At 35.8% G+C, this 17469-nt stretch overlaps 1 protein-coding gene across 1 annotated transcript in view; it reads right to left on the bottom strand.

Annotated features, from left to right (window-relative positions):
• The window catches only part of CCDC102B (coiled-coil domain containing 102B), a 198271-nt gene that overhangs the window by 41223 nt on the left and 139579 nt on the right, over positions 1-17469 (bottom strand). The gene's annotated exons all lie outside the window — the stretch shown is intronic.

The raw sequence follows: 17469 nt of genomic DNA, 5'->3' as shown, positions 1-17469 counted from the left end.
AAGTGGTCCCTGAATACTGTCCAGCTCTCTTGGATTCCCCTACCTTCTAGAGCCCAAGCCCATGGGATACCTCCTAGCAGATCTCTGAAGAGGCCAAAGTTGGCCCTCTTGAAGTCCAAGGTTGTAACCTGACTCATAGTCGTGCTTCTACCTCGCAGTGTCCTAAATTTGACCATCTCATGGTCACTGCAGCCAAGGCTACTCCCGACTCTCCCATCCTCAACCAGCCCTTCCTTGTTTGTTAGGAGAACATTGAGCAGCACATCTCGCCTTGTTGGCTCCTCCACCACCTGCATCAAAAAGTTGTCCTCAATGCTCTGCAGGAACATTCTGGATCGTGCATGGCTCGCTGTGTTGCTTTTCCAGCAAATATCAGGGAGGTTGAAGTCCCCCATGAGGACCAGGGCCTGTGATTGCGAGGCTACTTCCAGCTGTCTGTAGAAGGCTTCATCAACTTCCTCATCCTGATCAGGTGGCTTGTAGCAAATTCCCACAACAGTGTCACCCATATTTGGCTGTCCCTTAATTTTTACCCACAAGCTCTCAACCTGTTCTCCTTCCACTCCAAGGCAGAGCTTGATATATTCCAGTTGCTCCCTCACATAAAGAGCAGCTCCCCCACCTCTCCTTGCTGGCCTGTCTTTCCTGAAAAGCTGTAGCCATCCATGACCACATTCCAGTCATGCGAGCTATCCCACCATGTCTCTGTGATTGCAATGAGATCATGGACCTGTGACTGCACACAGACCTCTAGTTCCTCCTGTTTGTTCCCCATGCTGCGTACGTTGGTGCACAGGCATTTCAGAAAGGTGCTTGAGCATGCAGGTTTCCCTGGAGGGGTGTATGAGGACCCACTACAGCTATGCAAACCCTTGAGGTGTTGGTATCATGGTTGCCATCGTATGAGGCCGCCATGACACTTTTATCACTGCTCAGGTTGTCCTGTCTTATTTCCCCATTGTGCGTGATGGCATTAGCATTTCCACTTTGTCCCCCTGCCCCCGCGTTCCTCAGTTTAAAGCCCTCCTCACCAAGTTTGCCAGACTGCTGCCAAAGATTCCCTTGCCCCTTCCAGAGAGGTGGAGTCCATCCCTCCCTAGCAGCCTATGGTTGTTGAAGAACGTCTCGTTGTCATAAAAGCCAAAACCCTTGCATCGACACCATCCACGTGGCCAGGAGTTGATTTGCATTATTTGCCTATTTCTAGTAGCCCAGTTTTCTCCAACAGGTAGTATGGGGGAGAAGATAACTTGGGCACCAGCATTTTTCACTGTCTTTCTCAGGGCAGTCATCCATCAAGCTCCTGGACTGCACAGAGGACTGCTTCCTCATACAAAGATTAGATGTGCCAAACAGGAATGAGGCACTGCTGTACTTGCTACCTATAAATCAAGAAAACTTGCTTTGTTATATCTCGGTTAGTGATAGCCTGATATCCTTGGCTGCAGTAATCACAATATTGTGGAGTCTGGGATCCAGTTCAGCATGCTGGAGGTTAGTACTAAGACAAAGGTTTTACATTTTAGAAGAGCAAACTTCAGCTCTCTCAGAGCTCGGTTGGAAGGGATTCCCTGGGAAGCTTCCATGGAGCAGAAAGGAGCTAGCGAGTGCTGGGAGTTTTTCAAGAACACCCTTGTGGAAACACAAAAGCAGTTCATCTGTTAAACAGGAAAGGTGAATTAGTTGCCAACAATGCTAAAAAGACAGAGGTTCTCAACACTTTCTTCACCTCTGTCTTTAGCAGCACTGTTGAGCCCCAGGACTTGGGAACAAAACTCCAGGTTGATACAAACACAGACCCACTGTCAGTGAAGGAAGAGTTGGTTTGTGAACTATTACAGGAGTTTGACCCCTACAAATCAATGGGCCCTGACATTATCCACCTGAGGGTGTTCAAAGAGCTAGTTGATATCATTGTGAGGCTGCTCTCCACAATCTCTGAGAAGTTGTGGAGATCAGGGTATGTCCCAGAAGACTGGAAGAAGGCTAATGTCACTCCCTGTCTACAAGAAAGGCTTAAAGGAGGTTCTAGGAAATTACAGGCCAATCAGACTTACTTCATGGGCCATTATGAAACTCCATGGGAAAGCTATAGAACTAATTCTTCTGGGGTCTAGCACAAGTCAAAAGAAGCGTGTGACTGGGAAAAGCCATCATGGATTTACCAAGGGCAAATAGTGCTTGACAAACCTGATTGTCTTCTACAATGAAGTAACCTGTTTGGTTGATGTGGGACAAGTGGCAGGCATTGTCAACCTGGATTTCTCCAAGGCTTTCAGTATGGTTTCCCACAGCATCCTCCTAGAGAAACTGATATCTTATCGTCTAGACAAGTGGTCTGTGCAGTGGGTGGGGAACTGGCTTACAGGCCACTCCAGTAGGGTGGTGGCAAATAGCTCTTTTCAAAGTGGCAACCTGTTAAGAGTAGGGTCCCCCAGAGATTGATACTGGGCCCAATGCTGTTTAATATCTTCATAAGTGATCTGGATGATGGGGTCAAGTGTACCCTGATTAAATTTGCTGATGATACCAAACTGAGTGGGGAAGTAGACACTTTGGAAGGGAGAGACACGGTATAGGAAGACATGGATAGGCTGGAAGAGTGAGCCAGCAAGAACAAGTTCAACAAGGAGAAGTGTAAGGTCATGCACCTGGGGAAATATGATCCAGGAGTGCAGTATAGACTGGGATTCACCTGGCTGGGGAGCAACTCCAGGCTGGGGACCTGGGGGTCCTGGTGGACAGGAAGCTCAACGTGAGCGAACAGTGTGCTGCTGCAGCCAAGAAGGCCAACAGGATGCTGGGTTGCATCAACAAGGGCATCACCAGCAGAGATAAAGAAGTCATTATCCTGCTTTACTCAGTGCTTGTCAGGCCACACCTGGAGTACTGTGTGCAGTTCTGGTCCCTGCTATACAAAAAAGGATGTGGACAGGCTGGAAGAGGTCCAGAGAAGGGCCACCAAGATGATCAAAGGACTGGAAAGGCTGCCAAGTAAGGAAAGGCTGGGAGAACTGGGTTTGTACAGCCTTGAGAAAAGGAGGTTTAGAGGAGACTTTATCATCATGTTCCAGTATTTAAAGGGAGGCTGTGAAGATGGAGGCTCCCTTTTTACAAGGAGTCACATGGAAAGGAGGAGCAGTAATGGGTACAAGTTACTCCTGGGGAGACTCCAACTGGACACAACAGAAAAATTTTTCACAATGAAAACAATCAGCCATTGGAATAATCTCCCCAGGGAAGTGGTGGATTCCCCAGCATTGGAAACTTTTCAGATTCAACTAGACAGGGTTCTGGGCCATCTCGTCTAGACAATGCTTTTGCCAGGAAAGCTTGGACCAGATGATCCTGGAGGTCCCTTCCAACCTGGTGTTCTATGATTCTGTGACAAAAGAGCTTTTTAATCTTCCACGAGGCAAAGCCATGATGTTTTGGGAACCTTACACTTGTCAACTATTGTAACCTTTATGAAGTCATTGGCAAATCACTACTTGCAACGGACACAGTAATATCCAACCTAGATTTTTTAAATGACTTATTCTGTAATTAGCACCAGAATTTATTTAATTGCAATGTTTCTTTCTTTGGCAGAGTGGTTGCAACTATTTTTCAGGCTTTTTGTTTCCTTATGTTATATTTTGTGTGTGTGTGTGTTACAATGAAGTCCGTTCAAAATATCTTTTAAGCTTAAATATGATCATCTTTTTCAGAGATTTTCATTATATTTCTATATAACCTCAAAAAAAAAAATTCTGACTTTCTTCAATGGCCTTTCTTAAAAGGGTTTAGCTCTTATTATCCACATTAGTCACAGTAGTATTCACATTAGATTAAACATTCAAACAAGCAATTAGAAATATTTTGGGGAAAATAAAACATCACTAGGGGATGGCAACAATGGAAGTCAGTCAAACAGCCTGCAATATATTCTCCTATGTTTTTTTGACATAAACCAATATAACAAATATGAAAATCTGACGTGATGCAGCTATACTTCAACAACACCAGAAATGAAAAGAGCTGGGTTTTTGTTGTTGTTCTTAGTGTTACAAAAAACCTAACAATACTGACACAAAACAAAGCCAACATCCCAGCTATTCCAAAAACATTTAGCTCTGAAGAAGGCAATCTCAACAATGATAACTTAATCAGACAGTCTGGCAGTTTAATACATAAACACAACTATTATAGTAGAATAAAGAAAAAAACAAGAACCCAAAGCCCAGCCTTCTCACCCAGCAGGCTGAGTGGTGTCACTCCTGACAGTAATTATACAGTGTTCTGCTACATACAGCACATAATTTTGTGTTTAGTTGATATTTGTAAATTACGAAAAAGCCAACCCAGCAGCCATAGTTTTGAGTCATACATTTTAATCATTGTTTACTGCAAGCATTTCCAGCTCATATTAATTTTAAAGAAATGAATAAGCACTACATTTCTAGTCATCAAACTTTAATTAAAAAAATAACACAAACAATAAAGATTCTGTAAGGGAACTTTATGTATGCTTTTTTGGATTTTTTGGCAGTGCTCAGGGTTTGATGATGATCTCCAGCATTTGAAAGAATACCACTCTCACTCTGGAGCTTATATAGTGGAAACTCACAAGGATCCAAGCCAATGCTAGCTGAAAACTCAAGAAACATAACGGATTTTGCAAGCCATACAAGGCTGCCTACTGCCTACTATCTGAGAGTCTTTATTAAGCCAATACAATATCACAGTCAAAGAGAGCTAAAAATTTGACTGTTCATACCAGAAATTATAGCTTTATGAAATATTGCCATGGATTTTTCTCAATGTGTCCAAACAGTTGCCTACATATTACAAATGACAATTTCTCAACACTACTAGGAAAATCATTGCTATATTCTGATGAGACTTCCAGATCTCTCGTATATAAAAAAAGAACAAAACCCCCTAAAACAGAGATGTAGATTAACTTCCTGTTAGTGCTGTGAAGAAAGATCTTCAGACTTGAAATAGAATGAAACAATGAGGAAGTTAATGAATGTTATAGGTAGTTCCTTCTCAAATGAATTATATTTTAACCTCAAATCGTATCAAATATCAGAACATATGATAAGTGTTACATAAAGATGTGTTGACAAATGTATCATCTTATATTATGGTAACATGATCTGTAGGGGTTTAGCTTTGAGTCATTAAGAACACCTAGTCTTTGATTGTTCTGAAAACTGCACATTTTATAAACTGATGTAATTTGCAACACAGGTCAGACAGACTACAGAGGCCATATTATATCTTGACTGCAGTAAATAAGAATGTCTTGAAGCTATGAAAGTATGCTTTCCTTTATAACCTGATTTACTACAGAAGACTGGACAGAAAACACTCAACTTTCTTTCCCAATCAGAAATTCTGACACCAAAAAGCTCAGGAGAATAATTGGTTCTTGTCTATGTATTCATCAAAACAAAAGAGAGTGAAAAAAATGCTGATAGATTTGACCATGTAAATTATTTGAAAGCACTTGACCTGTAGAGTGTGTATTCCCATATGTAATCTGTTTCTGTTTGGTTACATCTCAAATAAGTCTCTTCACTGTTACTTTCCTAATGGCTAAAATGAAGGCTTGAAGATGACCTGCTGTAAGAAAAGAGCAAAACATAAAGGGAGACCACAACTTATTCATTCACAAGAAAGGTTACAGGCTGGCATAGTATGTATTTCTTGTTTTTTCCCAGTCACCACAGTATCTGTAAAAATCATGCTGGTAGTTAATTCATAAACTACAGCCAAACTTCAGATCAAATGCTTTTCATGGATTATCAGTATAAGAAAATCTGTTTATTTATTCAATTAATTTGCTGCCAAGTAACCTCACTGCAGTAGAGATAATTTAAAAATAAATATTTATTGTTGTGTGATTCAAAAATATGACCAATAACTCTAGGAATGAGTTGAAATATTATTACAATTACTATTGGCAAAATAAGAGATCTTCTGTACCTGAATGCTCACACTGAATATGATTTGACAGACAGGAAATTTACCATAGAACTGAGGCTGGAGAAATGCACTGAAGTAGGGGCTCCAATATTTGCTTTTCAGTTTTGTAGCTGGAATAACTAATTGCTAATCTGAATAAAGCAAAACAGGAACCCAGCCCGTGGTCTCCTGATGGGGATTCTCATTACTGAGTTATTACAAGGTGACAGGAATTTCAGGGTATAATTCTTTTGTAAGGAACAGGTATTGTTTAAGAGCATGAGTAGCTCCTAATTGAAAATAATTAAGAATAAAATTCCAGGTAAAAACTTCTTTCCAGATACGTTTGTAAAGATAAAACTCTTATTCGACTAATGATGTGGGGCTGATTGGCAGGAATGTAGTATATAACAGCACACTATGTTTACTAGGATCCTGAGGCTGTTATTAACATATTACATTTGATTAGCAGTATTAGTTATCTGAAATGCTCTTTATAACCACATCTATCTCTAGCCCTGGGAACAGTTCAGAACACTTTTTGGTTTGCAGTGCTAATTTCTACCCTGTCTGTCCCTCCAGTTTTCTAAAGGAACTAGTCTTGGATTAGAGCTTTGTGTGAAAGTCAAATTCTTGCTTTCTTTGCTTTCTGTGCTTTTGAGCTTCGTTTTTTATCCTAATGTTAACATGAATAATTTCTCAGTACTTTTAGCTATGAAATGTTATAATAAAATGCAACATTGTGAAGAAACTAGTTATTATAACTCCCATATAAATTCAGGGTGAAATTCCCTTCATCAGTCCTTGCTTCAATTCACATAGAGAAACCATAGTTTTCACACTAGTGACTACCTGAATTAGAAGGTCATAAGAGCAAGGGAAATAAGACAGGACACAAAAGAAAAGGAAAAAGGTCCCTCTCAACTACAGAACTGCACACAATCAAAGACAGACAGTGATTCCAGGACGCTGTTTCATAAAAATTAAATTGGAACCTAATAATAATAGTAGAAACCTACAATACCACCTGAAAAAATGGCATAAACTATATTTCTTTGTATTTTGCTTACCTTCTGATACAAGTGCTTCCATACTAGGTTTCCGTATTAGGAAACTGTTAGCAACCTTATGCAGTGACACATCTAACACTGTGGGGTTAAGTCTCATATTGATATGCAATGTAGCACTGAATCTGTTTAATATGTCCAAATGTCAGTTTGGTATCTATTTTTCCATTCATCCTTTTGGAACCATAAATGGAAGGTATTGGAAGAAGATTGTAGGCTTTCCTTTCATAGTCTTTCAGTTTTTTCCACTTTGCAAGTGCAAATATTCAATCTGAATTATTTAGATGACTGCCTGTGTTACAAATTAGAAATGCCAAAGCAAAGTAAGGTTATCAAGGTATGAATATGACAGTAGTGTTGAAATATCTAGCTGGATGTAAAATTTGGATGTCAGATCTTTTTCTACAGAAGTTAAGGGCTATTATGAAAATGAATATGGCTTGTGGGAAACAATGTATAGAACAGTTCTAATTTATAGTTCACATATGCCTTGAAGCACCACGTAACTCTAACCTTCCTTTTTAGTGTGAACTCTGATTTGACTAAAAATTCATATAGTCCTATGCACAAGCTCAACCAATTCCTGACTAGACATGGGAAAATACTGACTGATGAACAATTCCATTTTACTTTTATTTTACTATTTACCCCAGGTTCTTTCTCAGCAAAAATTTCCATCAGCCCAAGTCTCATGCCATTACTTTATGCTTTATGTGATCCCCTCTTTGTACTATGTGTTGTTCATTAGGTAGAGCAAGACTTCTGAATCTTATATCAAAGTGCTGTTGGTAGCAATAAGACCTCAGTTAGTCGTGTACTATATCCACCTACTATATCACTAGAGAAATGGTTTCTGTTTTCCAAATATCTGTAGTTCCAGTTTTGTTCCAAGAGGACAAATGGATTTTGCAATTGTTGTGAAGCATGAGATTCAGGAAATTAGATTTTTAGAAATTACTTTTTTTCAATTCTCACTTCAAGAAAGATAACCCTGCTTGAAATCTGGCACTGCTGAACTCATTGACTTCAGAAGACCAGGATTTAAACCTTTGTTTTAACAACTGACATTTCCCCTTTAGCTTGTCTCTTTTCTCAGGCCGGTTCCTGAATAAAAACGTGCTTTACTGGAATGCATACATTCCTTCCATGTAGGAGAAAAATTGAGGTCTATTTTGTATTGTACATTTGCATTTAAATTGATGCTATGGAATATGGGGAACACATTACTATTTAACTTTTTCCTCTTATTAAAAACTCATACTCTCAATATTCAGTTATTGTGCTTCCTTCACTATTAGCACGGCAGTACAGTGAGTTAATAAGTCATTTTAATAAAATGTGACCATTCCTTAAAAGGTAATTATTAAACAGAAAATTACAGCTTATAAGCAAAATATTAGATTTTCCTCTTGATTTTTTAGAAATATCTCTATAAAAGATTATTAAATTACTTTAATTTTCTTATTTTTCGTCCTTTATTTATTCTAAAATTGGACAACCGTCATTCTTCCATTCTACTCTTTATGGTTCATTAAAAATCTTTAATGGAAATAACATTTTAACTCATTAGTTATATATGCTTATTGAAGGCTGATGTGAACATGTAGCCTTAGCTTTATGAAACCAACAGAATTTAGTTAAATTACCAGTTCAATGCATGTATTAAGTGGACATTTTTCATCTTTCCAATTTCCTGGAAAAAAGCTTACATTGGGCGCTAGATCAATCTTCACTCATTCTGATGAAAATTTTCTAGAATTAGGAAGGATCAGCACTTTAATAATGTAAATTTAAATTCCCATGAAAATATTGCTGAGTGTTTTCCTTTCTCATTATTTATGGTTACACAGTTCTTCATGTGTGTATTTTTTAAAAGTGAGGTAGGGGAAAAAAACTTTGACGATGCATTAAGACTAAGCAGAATGGTCACTGTAGCCATATCCGTTTGTCCATCGTTTATCATTAACCTTGCATTTAGATTAAGAACTGCAGATTAACTAAATTAATGTGAATCTTATGCTTGTGTGAAGCTAGAAACCATTACCAAATAATAAAATGTACATCTTGGTGTACACAGCCAACCTCCTTCCTCTCTATATTCCTTAGATTCTGCTATATTCACAGCCTGGGGCAGGGGAAGAGAAGGAGTAAGCTAAGATATAAGCCAAAGATAATTATATCAAGTACTTGCCCTTGCCTTACTTTAAGAAAGAAGCTTTAGAATTTTAATACCATCTTTCTAATAATAACCCTCTCTTTTTTACTTTCTTCTTTTTTTTTTTTTTCTTCATTATTTTCTGTGTTCTACATTTTCAACAAGGACATCCATATCCACTTGCTGACAAAAGATGGTACAAACAGAACACAAGAACATTTTGCTATAGAAAGCATACTAAGACATAAAATGCAAAATGTTACCAGTTCAGATGGATTTAGGAAGTGGTTATATTTGCCAAACAGGATTACCATAAAGCTGATAAAGTCTTCCATCCCCAACCTAATTACATTAGGTCACAGTGACAGAAGAAAACTCAGACTACAATGCAGAAGTTATACAGTGTCCTGCCTTGCCTATTTTGCGATAATAGCAAGGGATTCAACACCATTAAACCACAGTTTACTATTGTTTTAAAGATATTTAAAAACTGTGATGAAATCAAGTACTTTTAAATGGGCAAAACATGGCTCATTTCTCTCTACAATACAAATGTCAAACATGGCTATTGGCCATGTCCCAAGATTAATACAGAATCTGCCATGGGATTTTTGTAACAGTATGAATGAGATACACATGTTAAACTGTCCTTATTTTACTTCTTTAATTCCTCAGGAGAAAAAAATAGGTCTACCTAATGCATCAGTAGTTTAAATGCAATTTTATATACCCAGCAACAGGTTGCCGTGATGAAAAAGTTTACTAAATTTTACTGATACTAAAATAAATTCTAAGCTTACAGACGGCTTCGGTTTATTGCCATCTAAATTTTACAGCACGCTTTTCTTATGGAAATTATTATAAAATGCTAAGGTAGTAATGAAAACTAGTCTTTCCTGAGATAGATTTTTTTTAAAAAAAAGATATTATATTATGTCTTATTAACTCCAAACACAAGGAAGTTGCTAATTTGCTTAGTAGTAAATATTAAGAAATTTTAGAAACTGTTTGCAAAGTGAAAGGAAAAAATTTATACCAATAATGCTTTATGACCGCATGAGAAGAACAGATGGTAGGTGCATACAGATGCTGCTGAAGGCAGATGACTACTGCTCGGTGTCAGTTCTTCAGGTAAACAATAATCTAATTACTGGCAATGGATTGTTATTGTAATGAGAGTAAACAGTAAAATAAAACTGAAGCATCATAAATTTCAGGAGCAGATGCATGCTGTAATCAAACTAAACAATACTAATTATTATATGTAAATTTTGATAGCATCAAGATATGACAAAGTATAAACTGAATTGGTAGGACAGCAGCTACAAGAAATATTTCCTCCCCTTGACAAGCAGACAGCCAAAGACGCCATATGCTATAAAAAGGACACAAAAATGCATACCTCAAAAAGACCAACACGAAGTATGACTATAACATAGTCATATTCTAACAGTTATGATTACATATAAAGGGAAACACAGAATTTGTTAAAGAGGCCAGCAATATAAATATTTGCTAGGAATGAAGAGTAGAAAATTAAGTGAATAACATTATGGAGTAATATATATCATTCCATTCTGGAGATCTATTATTCAGCAAATAAATCAGGCAAACAGAGATATTTTACAGCATTTACTGAAAATACAATTGTACTTGAAATTTTTTATCTCTTTTTTACCTTTCATTTGTCAGCTAAAACTAGATAAAAATATTAGTCAAATATTGATACACAAATTGTCTTCTAGCTCACTAAGCTTATATAGGCTCTGTGCCCATTGTTTCTCTTGAAATTTGAATTATTAATAATTTGAGTTATTATTTTAAAAACAAACAAACAACCCAACAAACCAAACCAACCAACCAACCAAAAACCAAAACCTTCCTCCATTTTCATGGAAGTGTTATAAGCAAAATGGACAAGAGAAGGACATGCTTTTGTCTACACTTGTTGCTTTGAATGTTTTTTCTGCTGTATTTTCTCCTTTAGTGTGCCACACTTTGACTGACAGGAACAATTGGCATAAAAATGTAGTTAAGTATTGCGTCAATCTCCTCTCAGTGTTCAATTCCATTTAAAAAATGTCCATACTTCTGAAAAATTAGTACTATGTCATTCAGCTCTTCAGTTTAGAATTATCAGTAATAGCTCCTCATATTAATTTTGAATGACAGCCTCTAATGAAGGGGAACTCCATTAAAACTGAATGGTAAATGTGTTTACCTATGAAATTAATTTAATCATTTTGCAGATGGAACATTTAGTCTTGGACTACAGGGAAAAATGATACAGTAAGCATCCATGATCTGGACAGCTGCAAAAATTATGCCTGTTTAGTTGGACTGCAAAGTAATTGTTTTGTTCAGAACACAAACTCCAGGATGATTTTTCTTTCCCCCTTGAGAGACAAATTCACTTTGGCATGCACCAAGAATCAATACTGACCATAGAAAGGTCTACACGATGAAATTGTTTAGCTAACCTCTTGTTCCAGCGCTAGTCCAGATGCAAAGCCATCTTGCCCTTTCCCTCAATGCTAGAGACAGATATCTTCCTCCCTGACTGTAACAGAAACAGTATTAGCCCTGACCTTATTATATGGTACCAGGTATCAGTTTTTAAGTTTCAGAGTTTCTTACAAAAAAGGGAACTTATATTTTACTCTCACATATTGTGGAAATAATGGAGTCACCTCTTTCGCTTCACCAAAGATTTTCCTTCATCTTTTATAACACTGGACTTTGAAGCCCCAGTATGATTCATACTTTCAGTATTTTTAATGAAGACCAGTTGTCATAACCAATACCAGTGAGAAAAAAATTATTAAAATGATTTATATAAAAGTTAAAGAAGAAAGAAATAAAGAAGAAAGAAGAAAGAAATAAAGAAGAAAGAAGAAAGAAATAAAGAAGAAAGAAGAAAGAAATAAAGAAGAAAGAAGAAAGAAATAAAGAAGAAAGAAATAAAGAAGAAAGAAGAAAGAAATAAAGAAGAAAGAAGAAAGAAATAAAGAAGAAAGAAGAAAGAAAGAAAGAAGAAAGAATTAAAGAAGAAAGAATTAAAGAAGAAAGAAATAAAGAAGAAAGAATTAAAGAATAAAGAAATAAAGAAGAAAGAATTAAAGAAGAAAGAATTAACGAATAAAGAATTAACGAATAAAGAATTAAAGAATAAAGAATTAAAGAATAAAGAATTAAAGAATAAAGAATTAAAGAATAAAGAATTAAAGAATAAAGAATTAAAGAATAAAGAAAACACAGCATTAAATGAAAAAATAAGCACATTATGCAGACTGTGTTTTCACCAGAGAAAACAGGAAAATTAAAAAATGCCTTAGTTTGAGATTGCAACTGACAAAGTTTAAGGAAGATCCTGGGCCAAGATAAACATGCAATGCTTTGACTAAATCAATGTTATTATGCTTGTTTAAACTAGATATGAATTTAGCCATTTCTTTTACTCTCTTCCAAATTTCAGAATCCTCTTTAAAAACTTAGCTTTGCTTAATTACCGTGGAACTGTTGCAAATACACAGAGAGCTAGTATCTCATAAGTTAACTGTGCTTGTTCCCTCAGTCAATATTTTACCAATCAGTTGTTCATCAGCAGTTAGCTTCCTCTCAGAAGCTTACCATATACTGTGTTTAGGACGGGGACTGTTGAATGCACACATGTAAAGTTCCAACAAAAGAGGTTGCCTTGAGAAGTTGTGGAGTCTCTGTTGCTGGAAACATTCAAAGCATCGACTGTGTAAGGCTCTGAGCAACCACATCTATCCTTGAAGTCAACTCTGGTTGGGCAAGATATCCTCCTTTTCTTAGGTCCTTTCCAACCTAATTATTCTGCGATTCCACAGTGCTGCGGAAACCTGCCTGGAATACTTAGGTCTGACAAAAACACAAAACTTTTTTCAATTCCTTCTCAATTCAATTCCTTCTGCTGAAAAAGTAATGATTGTTAATCACTTTGAAATGCTTGGAAAACATAGCATCTTGATTTTCATAACGAAATATTTTAATTAGAAATAAGAGATGATGCTAGATACTACAACAGAAAATCTTAGATACATTTAGGTATATCGACTATGTTCCAGAGTGTTATTAAGCATAGTAAGTTCACATAGTTTATATTTAATCATCTGATTTGAAGAAACGGCTGGATTGATAATAAAAAAAGAAGAAATGTGGATGATTAATCATTTGCAGCTTAGTTACTGCTATAGACTTTAGCTTAAGTATGATGATGTTTGTAGATTGAGGATCAAAAGATATCAGATTTGAGGCAAAATATGTATCAGTTGCAATTAATTTTGTTTGAAAAATCCTGAAAACAAAATTTCATTATCTAAAATCTACATGAGTTCCAGAACTTCAATTATCTTCTTTATTAATTTCTGAAGGAGAGAGCATTTAAATTTCTAAAGACACAGGGCATCAATATGATTTGTTTAGGTAACAGCTATAACGTACTAAGAATAATCAGTTGTGTATAACAGATTTTCAGTTTTGTACAACAGTTGTTTTATGTTTCTAATTCTATGCTATAAATTGTACAGTATCTTTACTTTGTATTAAGGAAAAATAGCAATATAAACAGAATTAAACAGAAAAGAAAAAAGTGTGATATCGAATTTAATGTATAACGGCAATACTCTTTCTGCTCACTATAAAAATATAGGCTTTCTCACACACACACACCCCTCCCCAAGTCTAGAATCATTATTTAATTCTTAGTCTCTTCTCCTGAATATTCTGGACTAAATTTACTTTAATGCAACAGTTGATTGGTCTTTTGAGAACTGTGTTTACAAAGTTGCTTTCTTTAAATAGACTTATCTTTTATGGTTACCAAGAAGTCTTATAGACTCTTGGAGAATAACAACAGAGTAATGTAGACGCTATGTGCGTCAACTTCTACTGCAGTCATAGAACTCATTTTCCCAGAATTCTTGGAGAATCAGAGAGCTTTGAAATCTTCTGGTGAGTACAGACTGAAATTCTCATTATGCCCTCTTTCCCCTAAGCAGCAATTTCTATCCAGTAAGGAAGGAGTCTGGGGAAAGCAAAAAGACCACATAAACAAAAAACCCAAATTGTCTCTTATATTTACTAAAAAGAAAAAAAAATGATAAAGAAACACTGATCACTCATCTTGATCAGTGGATGAGTAAGTGAAAGGGACTAACATAAAAAGGTGTCATCCAATAAATAGGATTTAACAGATTATTCTCAGAGGAGCAACATATACAGTATATGACAGTGTCACATTTAAAGAATCCCTTTTGGAATAGAACTGCATTTAATATTCTTATTTATCCATATAATGGCAGCATTAATAACATTTTCTCAAAATTTCTCTGCTACCATTTCTCTATATGTCATATCATCTGATAAAAGACTAACCTTAGGCTCCCTGCTGAGACTACTAAAATAAAATAAAATAAAATAAAATAAAACGTCCAATTGCAGATTCTATGAATTTTACATTAGAGTGCAAACATTATCTGGTATTATCTTTACTACAATAGAGACTTTTTTGGTTCCTGCCATAAAAATACAGGCAAAAAACACTAATTAAAAAATATTAATACATAAATGGAATGAATGAAGGAATCAGAATTCTGGGTTTTGACTAACTATGAAAACATGGGCATGGAAACATGCTCAGATAACTATGCTGGTCTCTGGGGGGAGTAGCATACAGGAAGGCAGCAAGGTAGAGCAAAGCCAAGGGAACAGACTAAGAAATAAATTTGTATCATCATCGCTTTCAGGTACCAGCCTAGCCTTGAACCTGAATCCTATAAAGGGCTTTCTGATGTGGCTCCAGGCTGCACAGAGTGGCTGGAAGTGGTTTGGGTCTAATTAGTTGACTATAAAAGCCACTAGAATTGGTGTGTTTAGAAGCAATGAATTAGGCTCTTCAGAAGAAGAAAATATCAATAACCAATAGTATTTTATGTAATAACAACAAAATACAGAAGTTCTAGCAAAGAGAAACACAATTAAAATTTCCATTACTGGAAATAAACCTTAGATCTACAGGTTTATACTGCCAAAATTGGAAGTTGAAGAGTCATAAAGCAGTGTATTGGTATAGGCAAAGCTCTCAAAGCACTTAAAACCACTTTATCTTCACAATAGACACAAACAGCAAAAGCAATTTATCAGTGAACTAACAAATTGATGTGTTAGAGCAATGAGGCTAAAATCCACTTCTTGGAAACACTGTCTCCTAGCACAGAGAAAAGAAGAAAACATGGATAACCAAGCTGTACTGTACAGAAAACATATTGAACTTGGAAATGCTAGATACAAAAGTAAGAGAAGTATGAACTTGTAGCTGTTTAGATATATTTGAATTGTTATGCCATAAAGCACAAAGCAACATTGGCTTTATATATAATGAGCAGATTTACATGAAACTAATGATCTACAAAAATTGAGGTTGGAAAGCTAGGACAGTGTGAACTACAGCTGCGTGTTGGCAACTAAAACCACAGTGTTTAATGCTTTATGAGGGATGTGATAAAAAACCAATGAACCAACCAAACAAAATAATCCTAAAGCAGAAATCACCATTAGAAAGGGGGAAGGAAAGAAACCATTAATGCATTAAACAATATGATATGTTAAATGCACAATATGAAGAAATAACAATGGTTACTGAGGTCTAAACATTTCTTCATCCTAAGGACTTAAACTGGAAGGCAAAAGCACCCTAATATATACTGGAAACTATATGACTCAGCATTACCCTTTTATGTCAAACAAGGTGTCACTAAAAGGAACCATTATTAAATGAATACACATGAATTACCATTACTTGGGCAAGACTATTAAACAGGAAAGTGCCACGATCCATGAAGTCATCAGAATAAATGACAGTAACTCTGCAAATACAAATTTTAATTCTGAAAAGTTTTGTTATAACCAGGACTTTTTTTTCCTTGTAATTTATAATTCAAAAAAGCAGACCATAATACACTGACAGATTCAGACCTTTTACCTTGAGCAGGAGATGATACTTTGGTGCAATTCATTACCCTTAAAGGTTTGAAAAATATATGCTGCTTTTAGGGAGGCCTGGAAAGTCAGCTGTTGCATACATTATGTACAGGTGAATTATTTCGGAGCTTAGAAATCAGGCTGTAAAATATCTAGATTCGATTCTTTCTCTGTCTAAATGGATTTGAACCCACACATTCCACTTAATGGAACTCTTAAGTTACAAAGTAAATGTCTAAGTAAAGTAACATCAATAGACTGAGTGTCAGAATAGTTTGATTCTGTAATCAATAAACTAAAATCCAGAGCAAAAGTAAACAGGAGCTTCATGGCTAATGCTACTCATCTAAGAGGACAGAGCCTTTGATTCTATCTTTCATGAGAAGGACTGTCTCACTATTTTGCACTAAATTATTATTTGACTTGAATATAAGCAAACAGAAATGGGTAAGGAACTTTAAGTCTGCTCTCTCTTTTCCTCAAGTCTATTTATAAAAATTATTTTTTCTTACTAATAAATTGGAATATGTCTAAAAAACCAAATGCTTCAGTGTGACACAAATTAGAGTGAAGCACCTACAGTAATAAACTTTCCTCTGTCAGGAAAATTAGGAATAGGAATATGACTATGCTAAAAATCAAAAGTTAAAAAAATTAGCTTTATTAACAGATGAGGGAAAAAGTCCCTTGGGAAAAGGTATTAACAAATGGCTTCAGTGGCTTGGATAGGATGGATGCTATGTATATACACATTACATTTCTCCACGAACTTACAGGGTAATTATGCTTTGCTTTTCTTAGACAGAATTTTCCAGGTATTCAGTGAGAAATTTTCTTAAGAACAGAAAAAAGAAAACCATTCGTATGTTCCTACTTTTCATCAGAAATATTTCAGTGGGAGTACTTAAAGCATATTTTCAATCAATTACAGTCTGTATACTTTTAAAAAGTGTATTTATCGGAAAAAGGTTCTAGTTGGTAACCATTAACTTTTTATTCGAGTCGTTCCATCATATATGTCATTGTAACCATTAATATTCAAATTTCAAAAATTATAAGAAAAGAATGTGCATCTGTAGGCATGGCACAAACAACATCTTTGAGTGGATCAGTACATTTGTATTACTGTTTGACAGCACAGTCAAGTTATGACTCTGGTTTTCTTTATTGTTTCTGGTGTGAGAATATTGGCATTCAGTTCAACATTACAAAAGTGACTTCTTATGTCAGTTAGATAACTGCTAGTTAGTAACTGTTTATTAATTTAAAGGTGGAGCCAACTAGTAT

The sequence above is a fragment of the Phalacrocorax carbo genome, chromosome 2 (assembly GCF_963921805.1).
Source record: "Phalacrocorax carbo chromosome 2, bPhaCar2.1, whole genome shotgun sequence".
Classification (NCBI taxonomy): Eukaryota; Metazoa; Chordata; class Aves; order Suliformes; family Phalacrocoracidae; genus Phalacrocorax; species Phalacrocorax carbo.
This window is presented reverse-complemented; position numbering and strand designations above follow the sequence as displayed.